The sequence below is a fragment of the Mchenga conophoros genome, linkage group LG16 (genome assembly GCF_057382185.1).
Source record: "Mchenga conophoros isolate Kocher_MC1m ecotype Shallow Benthic linkage group LG16, M_conophoros_male_GT1.1, whole genome shotgun sequence".
NCBI lineage: Eukaryota > Metazoa > Chordata > Actinopteri > Cichliformes > Cichlidae > Mchenga > Mchenga conophoros.
The window spans coordinates 5,723,248-5,732,044 of record NC_140541.1 but is presented as its reverse complement, the minus strand read 5'-3'; positions in this window follow the sequence as shown (position 1 = coordinate 5,732,044).

The window sequence follows — 8,797 nt, the reverse complement described above, 5'->3', positions numbered from 1 at the left end:
TTCTGGCAACGACCACATTGTCTTAGTCACTTGTTTGAAGAGCTCTCAGAAACCTCTCCCACCAAGTTTTCCACAGGAATCCGGCTTGTTTATCAGTCTTTACACAGTTTTTTATGATCACCAAAAGCTAATAATTTCAGGAATGTGGGACAAATGTAAATTTTGTAGTTGCAGTTTTGGATCCTGAAGAGAATTCCTGATCTCTCTAGTGTCTTTTTCTCTGGTGGATTCACATGTCAGCTGCAGAGCAGCAACACTGCCACTGTAAGTTGGTTGAATTTAAAATTTTCCCTCAAGGAGCGATCAGCGCAGTGCAGGAACCTCCACTGAAACTTCAGATCTTGGTCTGCTGGTCAGAAGGTGTTGTAACCATGAGGACAGCTGGTGACCTGGAGTTTATTCTTACTGATGAAAGATGGTTTGCTTTGAAAGTGCAATCATTGCTTTCAGTGATTTGTTACCTTTGCATCGTTTCTTTACACATTCTTCTGAGTAGTGCTGATAGTAAACTATAATAAATCCAGTTTTTTTGTGCGTGTTATGGGTTCCACTTAAGTTTAACATGAAAACATTTCATGTGTAACAGAGTCAGAGTTTCAAGTTTAATTTCATAAAGCAAACATCAGTAACTGTGGCTAATTAATCTCATCCCAGCATGTTCGAGTCATGGGGTTCTGCACAGCATAAAGTAATTACAGAGCACATATACATCACAGAGGAAACTATTGATTTTGGATGATATCTTTTTCTGAGTGGTTTATATGAAACTCCAAATTTCTCTGCGTCATTTCTCTTCTCAAGTACAAAAGTTCACATCTTTTCGGAGGAGCTTCCAAGAACTATAAACACATATTTGAAATTTTTATTTTGGTTGAAGAGTTGGTCTCAATACAAATGGAGTTGTTTGGACCGAGATTAGCCCAAGACCTTACCTTTCTTCTTAGGGAAACATTCTCTGTAGCAGTATTTTCCTGGGTGTGATAATCACTGTGGGCTTTCAGTAAGATTAAAGAGGAGCAGTGTGTTTTCAAAGACTTACTTTTTTATTTAAAAGGACATTTATTGGTGGCTGAGGTCTCTGCTTGAACATGCTTCTGTAAAAGGTTGAAATGCCATTCGAAGAGGTTGGCATGGCAAATAATTGCAGAATGTAAACACAGTTTTATTTGTTATTTCAAACTCATCTCCACCACCCTGGAAGTTTGATTTTGTTTGGCACGCACGGCAGCGTCCTAGCATCCTGTTATTTGGAGATGTTGTACTTGTGCATACTGGATCTTCTACAAACATTTATGAATTAACAGATGCCCATGACACATCTCCTGCTTGACTGTAAGACAATCTTGAACTGCAAACAGAAAAAGCACGTTACAACAGTGTGCCATAAAACTGCTGGTTTTCTGAAGAGTTGACTTACGTATGTAATTCCAGGAAAAATGGAATAGAATATCTTAACCTTTCCAGGTGTGGCTAAAACTGGATTGCTTACAGCATTAATGGATCAATCACACCACAACAAAAAAGGGACGGCAACCTTCTTGTGATTATGAAAGATTGCCGATTGCATGACTGGTGATCAGCTGGTTTCTCAGAGTATGAGCTTGCAGAACTGAACCTCTGGGTTGGAGGACAATCAAAAGTATAATTTCAGACACTTTGAAGATGGCAACTGCCTGTGAGTGGTAACAGACCTTGTCTCCAACTGCAGAGGAACCATTTTAAAGTTAATTGCACAGTTTGTAATAATTGTGAGTATCTCACAGCCTTCAACCACTTTTCTTTTAATGGGACTGTAGCATAAAGAAGCAAAATCAGTCTTTTAAATGTTTAGCTATTTTATCAACTCTAATGCTCCATCACAACCAATTGTGTGTGAGCAGTTAGAGATGTTTGTAATAAATAACTGGATATTTCTTCCACGTGTGGAGAAAGTCAGAATAAAAGATGAATGAATGAATGTCATTACCATACTTATGAGAGAGCAATTGTTCTGTAGTTCTAGAAGATAACTGGGCTTACTGCTTATTGCACCCATCAGGAAGTCTGTATAAGCATGTGAGGGTAAGTTCAAGACTACAAAGAAGAAGGTAAATAAGCAGAAGACGATGATAGCTGACAGTAGCTGTTGAGTCATCAGCTTAACACCTCACTGCACACAGAAACTGTGTGCACTTTACCCTGATAATGCAACAGCAGACGCACACACATGTCATCACAAATGTGTACAAAGTGTGCGCATTGCCAGCTTGAAGCCAACTCAGATTCAGGTGTGGGAGTGTGAGCTCAGCGTATTCCTTAGTGGAGGTCTCTTTGTTCCACAGCTTCACTTTCTCTTTACTTCACTGTAAATCATAAAGAGCGTAGAGAATGAGCTGGAAGACCAGCTGCACTAAAAGAAAAGTCTAATTCTACTTTCAGATGATCAAATGCCCAACAGAGAACAGAGACTCATCGAGTCTGGGTGGAGTGGAACAGGATATAACGAACATGAACTTTTAGCTTGAGCGAAACCAGGAAATTGGGGTTACACATACTAAGCTGTCTAATTAACCAAATAGGATTGAGAATTACAATAATCCAGTACTGCAAGAATGGATGAACATGACAGACGTGACCAACTGTTCTCAGAGATTTGTCCAGTGCTACAAGCCATCATAATCGGTCAGAGCTTTGACTGTGACTTTGACTTCTGTGGGTGTGATTACTGAAACACTGAAAAAGTTGCAGCATCATACGTTTTCATAGTTTTAGATGAGCCGGTTATGTTTATAAGAAAGACTGAAAATGCTGTGTGTGGTTCAAAAGGCTCAGAGTGCAAACATGAGAAATAAAAACTAAAAACTTAAAGCAAGAATTGTTTGCAAAATCCAAAACTCGCCTTCATGCAAACTGGGTAAAAGGATAGCACGAGAGACCCACTGTGATCTTAAGTGACCCGGATCAGTGAAACGTCCACTTCTGTTAGAGTAAAGAAGCTTGACTACACATTTAATTCCTCATATTTCTTAGTATAAGAAAAATATCTGCAATTTCACCATCTCGGGTTTGCTACACGATAAAGAAAAGAGAACCTAAACTGACTCCAAATTAAAACAGGCAGTGACTACAAACTGTCACAAAACAAAGAGGGGAGGCACAGATAAGAGAGCACAACAGACCAAAGAAACATCTGAAGCAAAAAAGCAACAGTGAGTGGAACTTTAGAAAAGTAATAGTTTGATTAAGCAAATACATGCATGATAAAAGTTGACCAACGTAATAAAATCAAAAGAAAGACAACACAGTTAATAATTTTTTTAGTTTTGTTTTTAAATTTTGGGTTCATTGTGTCGTCTTTCCTCAGTTCAGTCAGTATCGGGGAAATAAAAAGGGGAAAAAAAGTCGAAGTCAAGTATCGAAAAAATTAAAAAATAATTTACAACATCCTGCTGGTAGTGTACAAACAAGCACAAAACAAGACAATCACAACAAAATACAGAACACTGGCCACAATTGGATTTCCAAGTGTCTTTTTACAGCTCTCTGGTGCTCTTAAGCATCAGGTAGGTTTAAGATAGCCATTTTTTCATACACTTTACTGGATGCTTTATATCTCAGTGATAAACCAGATGTTTATTAACAGGCAACATGGGCGGATTGCTGCACCTCTGCCAAAAGCAACTATGGCCCCTCCCAACAGCTTAACACAGCTTTTCTCTGAAATGATGCTTTGTTATCCTTTGCATTCTTGTTTTTTCACTGTTTGTTTTTAATTTAGACTTGCTTCTTGCCTTCAGGTCACAGCTAATGCTAGTGTAATGGAATACTTCGTCAAAATACCCGATAACAACCGACCACCTCCCAAACATAGCTTGACAGAAACTGTCCAAGAAAACTTGAAGAGGAATTTTTTCAGGATCAGTTGACCTACCGTGTGTCATGTCAAACATCAAATGGTCTTGGCTCTATTGTTGATAGTCTGTGTGACGTCCAGCTGTGCTCGTGTGGAAATCGAGCAGGTAACTGTGAGCTAGGAAGCAAACATCACGTGGCCTTTCTTCTGCCACCTATGAAAGAGATGTTTCACATGTGAAAAAAACACTACTTTAGAAAATTGCCTGACCTGATTGTCCCAACATATTTTGGAGTTCATGTGTGAAAATATTTTTAATCACCAACAAGGAGGTGGAGCTTTACTAGACACTTCAGTAACTATGGGTGGCTGCAAGGTAAGATGGAAAATGGTAACAAAGAAGTCAAAACAAAGAAGAACAGGAAGTCAGGGGTGAATCCAAAAAGTGACCAAAGACCACGTATGAATGGATGTAGTTTTTGTGACTGCATTAGACCTTAATCCTTTTTAAGAGCCAACAGGCGCTCTTCCTCTAGAGCAGCCTAGTGTCTAGAGTCAAACTCAAATACACAGTGGGCCAAAATTCAAAACTGGAACAAAGTTGCGGGCTAACGTTAATATTTATTGAAAAAAAAATCTTCCTCCAGATATAAGAATGAATCTTTTCTGGACGCAAACACGTTTTGCTGAAAAACTGAATATGGAACAAGCAAAGCTTAATACTAAACGATATATATATTAGCTGTATAATACCAGTAGGCCAGCTCTAATAATAATTTGGTATGGCTTTGCAGGCCAAATGTAATTAGGCAGCAGGCCAGAGTTTGACACCTATGCTCTAGAGGCAATATTCAGTAAATATACTTGAAACCGCCTCTGGTGTCAAGCTATAGTATCCATTTGTGGTGACACATGGTGCATGGTTAGTGTTGTTGTTTCACAGTCAGAGGGTTCTTGGTTCTAATGTCCTGGTTGACTTCAGCCTTTCACTGTGAAATTTATGTCTGGAAGGGTTCTCTCTAAGTACTCCTACATTAGATTACATAGTATTTCTAAGTGTACAGAACAAAGTATTTCTAAGTGTAAAGAAGTAGGTGCTGTAAGTGTAAATACATCTTGTAGTATGAAGTGCTTTAGTTGGTCATTAAGACTAAGGAAGAGCTATATAAACACATTGCATATTGTAAATTTTCTTGGCTTTTGAGATGGCCTACGTTGCCTATGAGCACGAAACATTATCTCAGTCAGCTGGAGCTCTCGCTCATGAAATCTCACTCAGCAAAAGCGAAATGGCAACGGTTCTGATCTGAAGGCTTCACAATAGGACCAGTGGGAACAATACTGTAGCACAAGGAGTTAAGTTGAATGACGAAGAATTTCCAGGCCTACAGGTACATGAGGAGCTGAGTGAAAAGATCTGAAACGAAAGAAATCAGGGAAGACAACCAAAACGGGGGGAAAACCACAATGACAGGAAGCAAAACCAAACAGAGACACACTAAATGAACAGCATGTGCCGCATAAAGACAACACACAAAAGAAAAAACAGAGAGAAATAGAGAGCATAACAGTAACCAAGACAACTGTGGCAAAGTTCAATTTTCCTCTTACTAATTGAATAATATGCATTTGCAATACTTGCTCCACTGTTCCTTATTGGCACAGAGGACCAGATAATACTAATCAGTCAGATCCAAATAAACATTCTGTGTAATGATTGTCACTGTAAATTAGATTAAAGACACTTTTAATCAGCTTTTAATGGCCACTGCTCTAAAAACATTGAGATGAAACTAGAAGCAGCGTGTTCAACAGTGGAAAACTCAAAGCTGGTAGGAGAGAGAATAAGATCAAGAGAAGAGAAACATCCATAAAAATACAGAATATAAGACAAAAAAACAGAGTTTTTAAAATTCTAACAGGGTTGAAGTCAGAAATTGACACAGTATGATCACCTTTATTCTTCAACAAAGCCAGCAATTTCTCCAAGTAGTCTTCAGGAATAGTTCTCTAGGCTTCCTAAAGGACACTGAAAACTCTTCTTTGGATCTTGGTTCTCCTCTCTGTCCAAATGATCCCACTCTGCTTCAATAATGTTGAGTTCAGCGGTCCGAGGAGGCCAATCCATGACTCGACTGTCTGTTTTTCTACCCCAGTGCAACCAAGTGTGACCGTGTGATCTTTGGGTTGAGAGAGCTTGTATATCTTGATGATGCTTGTAGTAAGAAAGTGCTTTGAGCGCTCAAATATAGCACTCGATGGTTCACAACATGAACAATCAACATCCTCAGCTCTGTGCATATCAGACCCTTATTTCCCCATGTTTCTCATCTTTTCTCTTACTCTCAGGAAAACAGCCTCGATCATTGAAAAAAATGTTTTCGTTTCCATTCCTGAAACGCAGGCACATCAGCGTAACTGATTGCTGCGTATCGGACTTAGTAAGTATTGAGTTACTGCTCTGTACTGTTATCACTCAGCAGCTGTCTGAAGGACATTCAGATGAGTTTTTCCCATTGATGGTTGCCAGCTGTAGCAAGCTGTTGGTAAATGATACAGCAATAGTCACATTTTCAGTCCTCCCAAGAGTCAAAGCAGTAGAGACGCCGATTCTCTCTCATTTCATTCGTCTTTCCAGCTTGTTTTTATTCTGGCTGTAGAAAACTCAAGAGCAGTAAAACTCAGATAAGATAAGAAGCGCACATTTCCCCCCAAAATGACAGGAAAATGAAAAGGTACAAATCAAATATCAAAGCCTTGCTAACAGCATCTGTCCTGTATCTTATCACACCTGAAAACCACACAGCAGAACAAATTCAGGATGGAGGCCTCAGCTCAACTTCCTACAAGCCACTTTTATAACGTACTTGAATTTTGACATCAGGACTGATCAGCTGTAGGGCCAGAACTTGTAAAAGCCAAAGACCGATCACTGATTGGCTGTATAGATCCGTCTTGGATGTCACTGTATGATTAAGGACCTACATTTCCATGGTAAGTTCTCCTGAGAACAATTAAATTCAACTCTCAGTTTGCGCAATTTATGTCCTGCAGTTAGAAACAACTTGAGGGTTGAGCTGATATGTAACTTATCATTTTCTTGTTTGTGCGTGCACATTTTGCTTGTAGGCATGTCAACGTAAGAAAAACGAAACTTGGCAATGTCAGTGCTTGCCTTCTGTTACAAGCCAAGATATGAATGTAAGATTAGTCTCCTTTTCTATAAAAATGCTCAGTGTAGCTCAATATGAACTGAGCCCAACCTCATTTATTTCCAAGTATAACACTGACTTTACGGTTCTACAAAAACCAGTCACAAGCTGGTAAGATGTGTGGTATGTCAGAAACAGCCATTGCTATATCAACAGCGTCATGGGTATTGTGGCAGTAATGAAGGAAGAAGCCACTTACGTAATGAGGGTTGGGGGGATGGTGCCTCAGGTTTCTTGTCCACCTGTCGAGTTCTCTTTATGTTGAAATATTTATAGGGTGTTGTATAATAACTGAGACATAATCTTTAATAGAAACCAGTATATATGTAAATTCTAGCAACGTCTTTAACTGAATTGAATTCAGTTTTATTTATATAATGTCAAATCATAACCGCAAGGTGCTTAACCTCCTAAGACCCGAACTCTTCCAGAGCATGCATTTTTAATTTCTCTTTGATATTTGGGCATATTGGGGCCCGATGAATGTAAAAACAAAGAATTTCCAGATATTTTTTTTTACCTTATTTTTGTTTTTATGAAAAATCAGAGCCACATATGAGGATATTCGTTTAAAATTTTGATAGAACAGAGGCAGTATAATGTCCTCGTAAGTGGATATCAGCCCCTTGTAGAGCAAAATTGAGTATTTTGGTCTAAATAACCCAAAATGTGATGTCCACATATGTGGACGCCAGGTCCCAGGAGGTTAATATTGTATGGTAAAACATAAATAAGACCGAGAAAGCCCCAACAATCAGACAACCCCGTATCAGCGAGCACTTGGTGACAGTGGGAAGGAAAAACTCCCCTTTACCAGGAAGAGGCATGTTGTTGCATCCTGAAAACGTTTCCTTAAATGCCCTACTCCACAGACACGACTTGAATGGCAGCAACCTGCAGTCTGACCAGGACCAAAGGCTTTCTTGCAATGCCCTTCATTGGCATCACAAGAATGCCCCCTAAAATAACAAAAAGCCTCTCTACCATGATAAGTATCTGCCTCCTAGTCTTGAAAACTAAGTCGATGTTTACATGTCTACCATTCGGTGTCTAGCACAACAAAAGAAAAACAAGAAAAAGAAACGAATCAACTATAGAAATATGAACAATCAGGTTTGCTAATCCATGGAATGCTACATAGTCACATGGTAAATACTGAATACTTACTGTACTAATTGTTGCTCAACAGAACAATGTAAAGTGCTTTCAGTGCTAACAACAATGTAGCAATAACATGTATCTCATCTGCACCCCAGTTTGCCCTGCACATGCACCTATGCAGTGGGATTAAATTCCTTTTCTTAGATGGGTTCTGAATTGAACCCCCGCATAAAGATGTTCTGGGTGAAATCTTTCAGCTGCAGCATTGTGACACTAACCGCAGACTTGGCAGCTGAGTTGCTGTGGTTTAGATCGTGCTGTGCCCGAAGCAGTGGGATTAGTTAGTATTTGTGAGGAGATTTGTGATAATGGTGACTGGGATGAAAACAAATTCTTTAGATATATCACCTGTGCGTTTGCCTTTTCTTGCAAGAAGAACAAAAAAATCACACACACCCCAAAAAAGACTTGAGTAAATGCACAAGCCTATATGCAGCTAAAGATTGTGTGAAATGTGTCTGTGGTCCTGCAGTCCACAAAGGGTAATCGATGGTAGGCTAAAGAGCTTTTTCTGCTTGTTCACATCTACGGTTCTGCTTTCACTTGTACACATCTGATTGCAGCGTACTTACTCAACTGAATGGATGAATGC